Here is a 13,608-nt window from a genome sequence, read left to right as displayed (position 1 = left end):
CAAAACATAAACAAATGGCCAAAGTCCTGACAGTGTGTAAATAAACTAGGGTTGCCACCCGTCCCGTGAAATACGGAATCGTCCTGTATTTACAGGCAAAATGACGCGTCCCGTATTTTACATAGGTCCACATTATACAGCATCCCATGCAAATCACCCCACCCGCGTCCTATTCTGCCCCTGATTGGGTAATTCTCGTTACCATCGTTGGTTTGATTTGGTTTGTTTTAGGGTTACGGGCCGTGAATCACGGCCAATCAGAGTCAGAGGAGGGCGGAACGCCGCCTCGCCGATTCTTTTGACAGTCAGAAAATCCATATGAAACGATGGCATCTGATACACTGATATACATCTACTGATGTTATTATGTTCATGATGTTCATGGAAGATCTTTTGCAAGTTTGCAAGTTATAATTACTAAGTTATGGATCTGTTAATTTAATAATAAGTTAATAGAACATGGTTCACATCTCACAAGTTCCTCCAAAAGCTTATTTTTTGTGTTCTCAGTCACACTGTTGGCATATATTTATTATTGTCATAGCTGTGTATTCAATATGACCACTTAAGTTGTGATATTGAGAGACTGAGTGCATCTGTTCACACTGATTTCAATAGCAGACATCTTATTATAATGTCCATTGGTATCAATCTTTATATTTTTATGAACATATGTTTTAAGTTTATATACCACCACTGGCACGCCATCGGGACTGTGGTCATCGTGGCCCTGAGGGGTGTGGCCCCCACTGTGGCAGGCGTCCCTTATTTTTCTGTATTGAAGGTGGCAACCCTAACAGAAACCGTGGCACTTATTAAGTGTTAAACAAGTAATTGTGTGCACATCCCACCTTCTGGCAGGTGCTGCACAAAAGAAACCGCTAAAGTGAAGAAGACCTAGTAGGGTCGAAATGTTGCTTGCTTTTTAATAATCCAGTAAATATGGGAGTTATAAACAGTGTTTTACATTTTTTCACTTATTAAAAGTGTCAATGTGAAACGCCATTATGAGACAAAACATACACATTGCCTCTCGGTCCTGTGTTTCACGCCTAATAAAAAGCGTTTCCTGACTTGAAGCGGAGCGACAGAGTGTCGAGAGATCGTGTTGATCGTGTTCAGCATGAGGATCATAAAACTTCAGCTCTGTAAGCTAAGTTTTTACTCTGTGTTTTTCCACATTTTGTTCCTGTCTGCGCAGATGATTATCTGATTATCAGCAATACACATGTGTGTTTGTGTGGGGGTTTATTTATTTATTTTTATTTTTACAGATCTGCTTGTGTTCTGTGGAGCTGCTGAATGTTTCCGAGAGAAGTCTGTAGATTTGGGACAAAATGTGACTCTAGAGTGTGAAGTGTCTTTGATGTCTACTGGTTCCTGATGAACGTGCCAGAACCTCCAGTGTTTATATTAAGCTCTTTCCCCAGTATTTCCCTGACAGCACAGTACAGTAACACAACCTTCAACAAGACATTCTCACTGCAGTATACCAACAGTTTGTTTATACACAATATCAGTACTAATGAATTAGGAGTCTATTATTGTATTTAAACTCCTATTGATTCACCTTTAATCATCAGCCGTGGAATCAGACTTTACAATAAGGTGGATATATATGGTTTTGTTGTGAAGCCTATACTGTATTTATAACTTCACTCATCATTGGGCAATTATACGATTCAGTGTAACATTTAATGTCGTATATTTTGTCATATATTTATTGGATAGTAATATAGTATTGTAGAATAAGTTGAAAATGAAAAGGAATGCAAGGAAAGCCTTTTGTGCACCACTTAATAGAATGATCTTTTTTAAAATGGTTCACACTTGTACTTTTGAGACAAGGTCTATCCTTAATCTGTTAGGTCCAGTGTTTGATTTTATCCCAACAAAATTCCCAATAAAAGTGAATTCAATTGAATAAATAGGTGAGCTAATAATAATAATCGCTTTAATTTATATAGCGCCTTTCAAAGGACCCAAGGTCGCTTGCTCACAGACTCCGTTGAATGTTCTTGTGTGATAAAGAAAGTGTCTTTCTTCCGGTGTGGTGTGTGTGTGTGTGATGTAGATAAAACATAACCGGGCTGAAAAGGACATGGCAGTAAGTCAAAATCAAATACTAAAACATTCAGCAGAATGGTCTTAACAATGGAGCGAATGAAACATTAAAAGTAGCCTTTTTTTTTTTTTTTTTTTACATTAATGTTTTAAATGACTGCGTGTTAGTTGAGCATGCTGTTAAACACGTAAAAGACCCACGTTTGCACATCAATGCCTGTACAGGGTGTTTTATTTGCAAAACTTAAATGTAAGAAACGTATTCAACTAAAGTTATGTTTACAAAGAACTTTTCGAATGTGTTAAATTGATTGTATTAATATCTGCAGGCAGTGGCGGGATGAAGGAATTATGCACAATGTACTTTGTTTAAATTTAACTTTTTGTACTATTTGCAGCACAGCTGCAAATGCTTTGGTAATGCAAATGTACAGTTTTTGTCATGCCAATAAAGCACACTTAAATTGAGAGAGAGAGAGAGAGAGAGAGAGAGAGAGAGAGAGAGAGAGAGAGAGAGAGACCTATTTTGATAACAATAAAATAACAGCAGCCCTTATTAAACCACTTAATTATTTTAATATTTTGCTGCATGATGAAATCATGGCAATATCCGGAATCTCCAGTGAAACAAGTTTTTACAAGCTAGAAACCCATTGTTGACATTTTTTAAAGCTCTCATTTTGCTTGTGAATGTGGATGTTGAAATGAATTTTCTTTATGGTAATTAATTTTTGTGCTTATTTCATTTTCTTTCCACATTTCTCTTTCTATGTCGGAATGAATGTGTTCCTCCCCCACTCTGGTCATGCTGACCTGTGATAAGTGTGTTCTTGTACCCTGAGTTTCTGCAAACATAAGCATGATGGTAAGGCTTGCTGATAACGTAACCATAATCTTAAGGGAATAGAAAACAAGGATTCTCTGTCATGTAAAAATGTATTTCTGTGTTATATGTTATGTCATCTTCACCTCTTCTGATTTAATGTTCTTGATTTGAATCTATCCTTTTCCTTTAGTGCTCTTGACCGGATGAAAAGACAAGATAGGTTGACCTGCTTGTGGGATTACTCGCAGGACACTCAGTTTCTCTTTGCTCATGTACAGGCTTTCTGACCTTCAATGCTTGGATAGGAGTTGTGAGGAAGCAGCATTCTAGCATACCCCTATCTATGTTGACAAAACTTGGCCTCCGCCTTATCTCATACACCATGGCTTACTGTATTTTCATTGCGTATATATTCTGTTCTGTCGCTCAGTTCTTTGAGCAGCTGTTTGGAATAAACCAGATTTGATTTCACTCGTGTGGTTTGTTCTCTCAGTGCTCCGGAGCGCTCCTATTGTTTGTGGAGGTAAAGATGCGGATGAGTGCGAGGAGGAATCTTTCTTACAGTGGATTATTAACATACTCACATGAGATTTGATGATAACACTTGTTGTAAACTTTTTCCAGAGAAGACCAGGAGACTTGGACATCCTTGTGCAGTAGTCTTTATTGTAGATACACGATGAAACGAGTCTGCAAGTCAGAGCATACTGGCACGGGCTCTGCAGTCATCAAGTCTGACTTAAACAACAGGACAAATGGCACAAAGAGAGAAATGATAACCTGAGTTACCTTGCCCCTTTCCTTTCATATTAATGAGATACAGGAACCACAAGTCGAATGTAAAGTTTGAATTTAACTAGCATTGTAACTTTATTTTGCTTCTACATGACACACAAAAATATGCTAGAACTAAAAGGAAATATAACAATGACTTAAAATTATTTTCCCACAATTCCCCCTTTGAGAGTTCTAAATAGATTTAAGTCAATAATAAAAAATAAATTAGTCATGCTCAGTTTTCTATTTACAAAAAATATATCTAGCCTGAGTGCTTTAACATAGAGCCAGTATTCTTTCAACTCTAAGATGCAGGCAAAAGAAAACTTTGTTGTTTTCTGGAGTCCAAAGCTTCTGCAGTGCACATTGTACCTTGATTATATATGATTTCCCTTTTGTCATCAGGTAAATGAAGACAGTAAGAATTGATGTTGTCAGCCAGTCTTGAGCAGTTGTTCTGCAGATGTCTTCAGATGTCAGTGCTTTGCTGCTTCTGTTGCCTTGGTTGTCGCAGTGCTTTTCAGTCCTTGTATCTGTAACACAAACATAAGAAGGCGAGCAAGAGAGAAGCAGGAGAGCCATATTTCCATACTACAGTTTATATTCAGGATCTATGTGATTGTAAGTTTTTTTTTTTTTTTTTTGTTTACTTTCCCTAATCTGCAATGTTATGAAACCTAAGGACCAGTTAGGTGGATAAGGATAAGCTAATAAAAGGGGAATTCTATAAGGAAGTCTTCACCACCGGGTTGACCCCCAAGGCCTACTGCCTTCGGTTCCTCCCTGGGCTCCTTACTGGTCTGTGTGTCCTAGTCTATCCCTGCAGTTGATGAAACTACTTTACAGTATGAGACATGAGTCCAACTTTTTCCTTTACATAGTAGCATTCTGGCAACTTTCTTCACTACTTCTCCTGTAAAATACGTCCTGTTTGCTCTCTCTACTCGACCTGATTCTGTTGGCATACAACACAGCGTTTGGCTGTCTCTGTGACTATACCTCTAAAAGCCGGATTCCAGGATTCCACCAGTGATTTTGACAAAGGTTGAATCATTGCTGCTGGACTAATGTGACTTAAGTTAAGTAACTGCTGAGCCAAATATGGCAGAAGTGATTCTGGTGCCATATAATTTTCCCCCTTTGGTCCAGAAGCCTGAAAAATCAACCATGGCTCCCTTATCTAACCATTTCCATGCTTCATACATTGGAACATCTTTGTAGAGGTCTGTTAGAGAGACTGGAGGCATAATGACACTAGTTCTCATTCTAGTACCCACTTGCACTGTATCGAACAGGCTTTTTTTGCAGCTACGTCTGCAAGAGCTTTACCCTGAGATTCTGCAGTGTTAGGTTTGGAATCTGGGAGACGACTGGAAGCTACTACATCAGATACAGATGTCATTGCTTTTACTGCTCTTCTATTCCCTAACAATTCAAAATCAGCATTATTTAGCGGACTCTCTGCAATAGCATTTAAAGATGAGTGTGTAAGCATAACACAATCATGAGTCATTTCTTCATCCTCTAAAGGAACATCAGTCATTGCAGACATCACACAAGAGGATGGGTTAGTGACAGGGGCATGGTCCAAAACCAAGTTGAGGGCTGTGAGAGTAGTTAACCAATTTCCCCAACAGGAGGAGGTGATTTTAGCTTGATTCTTTGATGTGGATACTGAATTTGGGCACCTGACATTTATTGTTTGGCCTAAAACTGCATTTGTACAGGCCTGAACAAGCTGTCGTATGGTTTCACTAGAAAGAGGATGGACTACCTCTGGGTTATAAGCAGGCTGGGTGGGTGAGGAGTTATGTTGTAAATTTCTTCTGCTATCTTGCTGCTTTTTCCTACAATCTTTTACCCAGTGCCCTGATTTTCCACAATAGTTACATGTTCCCTCTCTCTTAGGGAATCCAGGTTCTTGCCTAGTCTCTGCATAGGAATTATTTAGCGATTCTGCGGCTGTTCTTTTATCTTAACATCAGAATCCCTTTCCCAGATGGCTAACCTGTCCAAGTTGCTTTTCAGTGTTTGAATAGACCAAGTAAGGTCTAAGAAAGGCAGAGCATTCCTGTACTCTGATGAAAGGCCATCAAACCACGCCCTGACTAATGGTCCCTTATCATCTAATACATCGTCTGGACTGTTGGCTATTCCACTGTATGCAACAGCTGATTGACAAAATCTTTCAGTGTATTCACTTACAGTTTCTTCCTTTTTCTGCACACAGCTAGTGACTCTGGCCCAGTTGATCTTTAGCCCAATAATATCCTTCAGTATCCTAAGGACTCCTTCTCGAAACTCATCACACACTTCTTCATTGCTACATGATCGATCATCTGCAGTTATTTTTCCCTGCAAGGATGTAAACAGTAGGAGCAATTGCATAACAACAAAGAAACCTATGGTAAGTGCACCGCTTGGAAATACCAATGACCGCATGTTAATCAACCGCCCTCCTTCTCCTCGGGGTCTGTTTCAGATCACTGCTGTTAATGGAACATTTCTTAACCCGGCATTGTCTAATCCTACAGCTCCCTGTGACCGTAAACTGAATGCTGCTATGCTGTGGTACATGAACTTGATTTTATTATTTTTTTAATCATTGTAGATACAACGTTGATCTTAAAACCCGTCAAATGTTGTGTACCATAGAAACACATACTGTTTATAATATAACTCAATTGAATTGACTCAATATAACTCAATACAACACTCCGAATATTGTCTCCTTATGATCTTATAGATACTAGTGTTTGTTAATCATAAAAAATAGACATTGCAGCATTTCAGTCTTTACTCGACTATATAAACATATGTGAATTAGCACTGTTTTTATTAATATTATATTATTTATTCCATTCCCACAAATCTCCCCTTCATAATACACGTGTAGTCCTACTCAACCGAATAAGAGAGCCTGTAGATAAGATCTTAAGACCCAATCAAGCGGGCTTTCGTCAAGGAAGAAGTTGCACCGATCAAGTACACATCATACGCAGATTGATAGAAAGTGCAGATGACAAAAACCTGCCTCTCTATATAACCTTCATAGATTTCAAGAAGGCATTTGACTTGATAGATAGAAGGAAAACGTTTGAGATCATGCGTCATTATGGAATCCCAATCAAGTTGGTCAACGCAATCAAGACCATATACAACAACTCTAAAAGCGCAGTCCTAGTCGAAGGAGAACTAACAGACGAATTTGACATAACAACCGGAGTCCTACAGTACAAGGAGACACTCTTGCACCCTTTCTCTTCATCATCGTTATTGATTACGTCCTGAAGAATACAGAACTTAATCATGCAAGATCCCATGGCATCAACAAAGGCGAAAACGGCTTTGTTACTCAACCAAGACAATGTTGACGAGAACTAGCAATAGCAAGGCCCTTGCATGGGCAGCCTTCTGAAAAATGAAGGTTATATTTCGCTCAAAGAACCTTCCCATCCGTCTCAAAACAAATATTTTCCAAGCAGCATGCTTACCAATACTTCTGTCTGGCTGCGAAAGCCGGATTGTAACAGAGAAGCTCAAACAAAGCCTCAACAATTTTGCCACCAGCTGCTACAGAGTAATGCTCAACATCAAGCGCTTGGAAAAAGTCTCAAATGCAGTGATATACCATACGATCGGTACTGACCCGCTACACCTCCAGATACAACGGAGGCAACTTAGATATGTCGGTCATTGTCGACGCAAACCAGAGTCAGAGCTGATCAACAGGTACGTTCTCTATCAACCATTGGAAAGACACGGGCGAAGAAAGCGTGGTAAACCAAAGCTTCTCTACCCACAGTACATAGGCAAATTGATCAACAGTGAGATACCACAAACAGCTGACGAAATGAGAACAGCAGCAAGAAACAGAACAGAATGGAAGAAGATTGTTGATGCCTGCAAACCACTAATATTTGCAGCTGACTGATGATGATTATTTGGTTGCACAAAGACCAAGCCAGGATGAGCAGACACGGATTCATGAAGCCACTCAAACAGACCTGTCATTGATCACAGATTCATTGATTCACCATGGCAACTAGAGCGGCATACTTTTCCCCGTCGTAGGCACAAATCCTCATGGAGGCATACGAGGAGGTAAAAGACATAATTAAGAAGAAAGGCAACACCGCCATAGAGAGAAAGCAAAGAGAAAAAGTGTGGCAAAGTATTGCAGACCGCCTGAATGAGCAAGTAATGCACAATTACACACTCACCGCTCCGCTAAAAACATCACAATTACAATCCAAATAGTTAATTTACATCTCCAAAAACGCAGTTGTACTCTAATTATGAAACAGTTGAATTTTTAATTGAAATGGACTGCAGATATGAGTGAAATTGTGTCAAGTCACTCCATATCACTGCGTAAGGCTTTGATAAAGGATCAAAGCCTTATATTATTACTATGCTCACTAGTAAGGTTTAATCCTAGCCGTTGTACTCTGCTTCTTATGTTGTCCATCGATTTTTCTGTGTGTTCTCCTGCTTTTATTAATGTAAAGCTGCTTTGAAACAATGGAACAATTGTGAAAAGCGCTATATAAATAAAAATGAATTCAATTGAATAAATAGATGAGCTAATAATAATAAATTATAGGTCACTTGCTCACTGATTCCGTTGAATGTTCTTGTGTGATAAAGAAAGTGTCTCTCTTCAGGTGTGGTGTGGTGTGTGTGTGTGTGTGTGTGTGTGTGTGATGCAGATAAAACATGACCGGGCTAAAATGGACATGGCAGTAAGTCAAAATCAAATACGAGAACATTCAGCAGAATGGTAAGGACCCTGACTAATACTTAACAATGCACAAGCATATATTGTACCCAGAAGGTGCCTGCTCACACATTGTCCATACCGTTTAAACAGTGAAAAAGAATACCCACAGACAAGGCACAGGTGGTGGGTCACCAAAAGCTGACCTTACCCCAGCAGAGGATCCCTCCTTATCCTAGTTTTGTGCAATAGGCCCCTGATCTATAATAATAATAAATAATAATAATAATAATAAATCATCCATGTTGAGGCATTTTCGTGCAAAGCATGACAGAGCCAGATCATCTGTCCAAGATGTAGCCAACAGCCAAGGTTAAAGCCTACTTTTAATTTTATTCACTTGATTCAGTTTTATTTATTAAAATAATTAAGTGGTTTAAAAGGGCTGCTGTTTTATTATCATCAAAATATAAACAAAGTCACTCTCTCTCTCTCTCTTTCAATTTAAGTGTGCTTTATTGGCATGACAAAAACTGTACATTTGCATTACCAAAGCATTTGCAGCTGTGCTGCAAACAAATAGTACAAAAAGTTAAATTTAAACAGAGTACATTGTGCATAATTCCTTCATCCCGCCACTGCCTGCAGATATTAATACAATCAATTTAACACATTCGAAAAGTTCTTTGTAAACATAACTTTAGTTGTATACGTTTTTTACATTTAAGTTTTGCAAATAAAACACCCTGTACAGGCATTGATGTGCAAACGTGGGTCTTTTACGTGTTTAACAGCATGCTCAACTAAACAACGCACAGTCATTTAAAACATTAATGTATAAAAAAAAAAAAAAAACATACTTTTAAAATGTTTCTTTCGCTCCATCAGTTGTTTCAAAAACTAATGCAACAGAGTTAAACACTCGTACGTTGATAAGACATTAAATCATAACCATTTCCATTTGTTGCTGTATCAGTTCAGTGACGCATGCGCAGTATCAACAGCTCATCGGTTCTCTCAGCACAACAAGTCTCAGTTCAGTGTACAGGAGTTACATATACTCCGGGATATTAGTTTATTTAGAGTCGGAGGGGCTGTCAGGCATGACCGAAAGTGAGTAACTTGTGGATCAGTGCTGACTCAAGACGCGTACTGTTTAAGTAAAGTGAAAAGTAAAGTGACGTGACATACGGCCAAGTTTGGTGACCCAGACTCAGAATTTGTTCTCTGCATTTAACCCATCCAAAGTGCACACACACAGCAGTGAACACGCACACTATGAACACACACCCGGAGCAGTGGGCAGCCATTTATGCTGCGGCGCCCGGGGAGCAGTTGGGGGGTTCGGTGCCTTGCTCAGGGGCACCTCAGTCGTGGCCGGCCCGAGACTCGAACCCACAACCTTTGGGTTACGAATCAGACTCTCTAACCGTTAGGCCACGACTGCCTAATCAGGCCGATTTGGTGAACCAGTTCGTCCAGTTCGCTAAAAAGAACCGGTTCAAAAGAACGATTTGTTCACGAACCGGCCATCACTACGAATAACCGCACACAAGAGGACGAATAAAGGGAAATTTCACTAACAATTTAATTGTTAACGAAATGTGTTTATTTTTGCTCTTGGATTTCTAATGATTGTTTCTAATTACTTAAATGAAGGCGGAGAACGACAGACCTAAAGACATGACCTCATATGTCGTACAATCAAACCCATGTTATCCTGGTGAGGGTGCTACTGCTCAGGGTTCACTGCCCCCCTACCCATGAGCCCACTTCCTTCCCCCTGCTCCCCTGCACAAAAACATTCTTCTGTCAACAGCTACTTTGGCTCAAACCGAGTATAAACAGTACAATGGAAGCTCCGCCCACTTCACTTCTGCTGTTGCGACAAGAGCGAACATCATCGCACACATATGTCAAATTCTTTATCCTGATTGGTCAGGAGGTGTTGATTAATTAATTAATATATTTATATCTACTATAACATAAAAACATTATTTTTTCTGCACATATCACAGCATTAAATGTACCAGTAACCACAGAATGTGTGATGTCTCATTCATTAATAGATCAATACTCACATCAGCCATTAGAAACTCTTATATAAGTGGTATAAGAGATATAAAACATTCCAGACCTTGCTGCTGACAAGTCAGAACAGACAGATATTTAAAGGAACATTAAATGTTGTAAATATAAACGGTTGTACAGCGTGTTGAAATATGTCCGGACACATCAGGAACCTGAAAACTGATGCTCTGTGTAAATGCTGGTGCTCACAGATGGATAAGTAGATGAATTGTGGCAGTAACTACAACATTTGATCCTGATCAAACAAGTGAAAATGGAAGACATCGACTCAGGACTTCTGTCTTTCCCCTAATGGGTTTGTTTAACTTCTGCTAATCTCATATTCATTATTTAATTTCAAATCAGTCTGTCAGAGTCCCAATATTTATACACAAGTAACACGAGTGAAACTTTTAATAAAAGAAAAGAAGCTATTTAGTTCAAAAATATGGACAGTAGCTAACTACAGTACAGAATCGACTGTTCAAGTGTCGTTATGTGCAGTTTTGTAACACTAAAGATCTTGTGTTCTGTTTACACTGACGAAGCTCTGATAAGATTTTCTTAAGAAGTATATGTCGTTTTATTGTGTTACTGTTTGTCATTTAAAAAAAAATTTTTTTAGTCAATTTTAAAAATCTAAGCCTAGTATCTCTCATTTACTGTTTACACACTATGTAATACTGTATGGAAACACTTTTGGCAGCTGTGAGAGCTTCAAGTTTCTCCTATTCTTCCTGTTAGAGTCTCTCAACCAGGTGAAGTTCAGTGAGTTGAATTTTACAGGTGAACACCAGTTAAGTACTAAAGGCTTCGCAGGATCATTAAAGCAAACAGGATCCACCTGAACTCAGTTTAGTCACTTTAGCCAATAAAAGGATTAAAATCTCTCTTTTTATTAAATTTTATTAAAAAGGAAGTATCTTACTAAATATGTTTACTGTTTTTTGCTCAGGACATTTTGGTGGCTGTCAATAGAAAATAGAAAAATAAGAAATACATAGCATACATGAATTTACATACTGTACAATCACAGGTCAAATGTAAGTACTTTTAACATTTTTTCCCTGTTGACACCATGATTTTATTATACTCAAATCCTGTATAATATTTTCTGTCGTGCGCAGGTAGAATTTCTAGTAAATAAAAATGTGCTGAATGCCGTCTCCTGCCTCTTAAACACAAAAATCCTGGTTTTATTTTACTTTATTTTATTACTGGTTCTAACACAATGACTTGTTGATTAACTTATTTCCAGCTCATGTTTGTCCTCTCTCATGGACAGGGAAATGTCTGGAGGTCAGCAGTGTCTGGAAAAAATCAAACCAGCCCATCTGCCTTAAAATCAGTATTTTGTCAATAAAAAAAAACTTTCTTACCTTAATTCACCATTTGAATGGATTTCTCATATTTAGAGTTGAATGCAGGATTTTTTTTTTAACATCTATAAGCCCATTTCTGTCTTACATGCACTTTTCCTGTCTACGTCAGGAAAGATTTTAATCCTTTTCAACGTCTACTCCAGCCAATCGGACAACGGTCTCGTGGCGCTGACCAATCGTGGCATGGTCTACCTCAAACCAATCACGTTCTGATTTACTCGCACTATCACAGTGTAATATGTACTGCAAAATACGATTAAAAAAAACAAATAAAAAACATTTGTCGCAGATTCGAGCCCAATCTGGTAACCCTATATGGATTGTAGCCAGCACTAAGGGTTAGTTCAATTCTGCTTTCTTTGGAAACGATTTCAGCATCATCAATGGGTCCAGGGCTAGTGTGAAGAGCGAGTAAATCAGAACGTGATTGGCTGGAGTAGACGGTGGGCGGAGTCCACCTATTTGTGGATTCTTGTGCACGTCTTGACGTTAGAAATGTTTCAAATCCACAAATGCACAGAACGCAATCCACAAATGCGTGCAGTGATTCACAAATGAGCAGGAAGCAATTCGCAAATAAATACAATTTATAAATATTTTTTTATTTGCAAATCCCATTTTATTTATTTGTGAATTTCATTTCTTTTTGTGAAATTTGTAAAAATATTTGTACAACTCTTTATATTTATTTGTGGATCATAGTGTATTTATTCAGACCCCATACAATTGGCCTCTTACTGAACCCTGAAATGCACCTGTCTTGTCACTTTGACACTTCAGAGCACTTCACTGGTTAAAAGTTTGACACATCAATCCCACAGGGCTATGTGCTTTATCTGCTGATGTTTTCCTCTGCTGACTCATGACTATGTTGCAATACATACCTCGAGCCACCACACCATCAAGTTGGCAGATGACACGACTCTTTTCTGTCTCATTCTCAAGAACGATACAGAGAAGCAGTGCAGCAGCTGACAGCATGGTCTCGAGCCAACACCCTGCCTCTGAATATTACAAAACAAATGAGATGATTGTCATCCAGAGAGAACAGAGTGACCACTTTCTGCTGAACATCTTCTGTGGAGATCATCACGAGCATCAAATTAATTGCTGTTCACCTGGCAGAGAACCTCTCCTGGTCCCTCAACACCAAGAAAGTCTCTAATTTCTGCAGGAGTAAAAACTATGCTTCAAAGACTGTGAGAACAGATAATATGGTTATCAGAGTCTTTCTTCCCTCAATCACAGATATTTACTCCAAGTCTACAGAAAAAACTGGGCACTAACTGCGTGCCTTAGCATATTAACAGGAAGCTTGTGGTTTACAGCATCAGTTACAAAACCAGACGAGTTTCAGGTTGAACAGTCAAACTGTACTTTGATAAACTGGCAAGAAAGACTTGTGAGTTGACTGAAGCAGGGGAATTAGATGTGTTGTTTCTGTAGACTTTACTGAAGAGTGGAAAAAAAAACTTTCTGTTGTGGTTAAAAGTTCATAAGTCTAACCACCAAGGGTCTGTTTGTAACCATGATAAAAAAAAAAAAAAAATTTATTTTGTCACAGTGGAACATTTACACCTAGCTGGCTTATGACTGCTTCAACATCCCATATCCTGGAAATAATGCTTCTCACTTTCCCATCCTTGTTTTAAAAGGGATATTTTTATCACGGGTAATTTGTCAAGTGGAATTGGAGCATCATACAGGTGAAAGTTCAGACAGCTTCACTTAGGAGCTCAGAACATTCACATTTCTTAGTAATCCCTAGA

At 38.6% G+C, this 13,608-nt stretch overlaps 2 protein-coding genes and 1 long non-coding RNA gene across 4 annotated transcripts in view; 1 reads left to right on the top strand and 2 right to left on the bottom strand.

Moving 5' to 3' along the window:
• Nucleotides 1–13,608, bottom strand: part of LOC113634630 — a 121,769-nt gene that overhangs the window by 57,611 nt on the left and 50,550 nt on the right. The gene's annotated exons all lie outside the window — the stretch shown is intronic.
• LOC125140847 lies at nucleotides 665–3,223 on the top strand. 2 transcript variants are annotated; one of them, XR_007140119.1, is made up of 4 exons: nucleotides 665–1,148; nucleotides 1,275–2,107; nucleotides 2,888–2,929; nucleotides 3,081–3,223. It is a non-coding gene; the product is annotated as an uncharacterized LOC125140847 (long non-coding RNA). The 2 variants fall into 2 exon arrangements; XR_007140118.1 differs by having other exon boundaries at nucleotides 1,275–2,929.
• Nucleotides 12,471–13,608, bottom strand: part of LOC113634632 (butyrophilin-like protein 10) — a 34,425-nt gene continuing 33,287 nt past the window's right edge. Inside the window, exon 6 of the mRNA XM_047811005.1 lies at nucleotides 12,471–12,843. The gene's annotated coding sequence lies outside the window, so the exon portion shown is untranslated. The remainder of the gene's footprint in view (nucleotides 12,844–13,608) is intronic.

The sequence above is a fragment of the Tachysurus fulvidraco genome, chromosome 1 (genome assembly GCF_022655615.1).
Source record: "Tachysurus fulvidraco isolate hzauxx_2018 chromosome 1, HZAU_PFXX_2.0, whole genome shotgun sequence".
NCBI classification, from domain to species: domain Eukaryota; kingdom Metazoa; phylum Chordata; class Actinopteri; order Siluriformes; family Bagridae; genus Tachysurus; species Tachysurus fulvidraco.
This window is presented reverse-complemented; position numbering and strand designations above follow the sequence as displayed.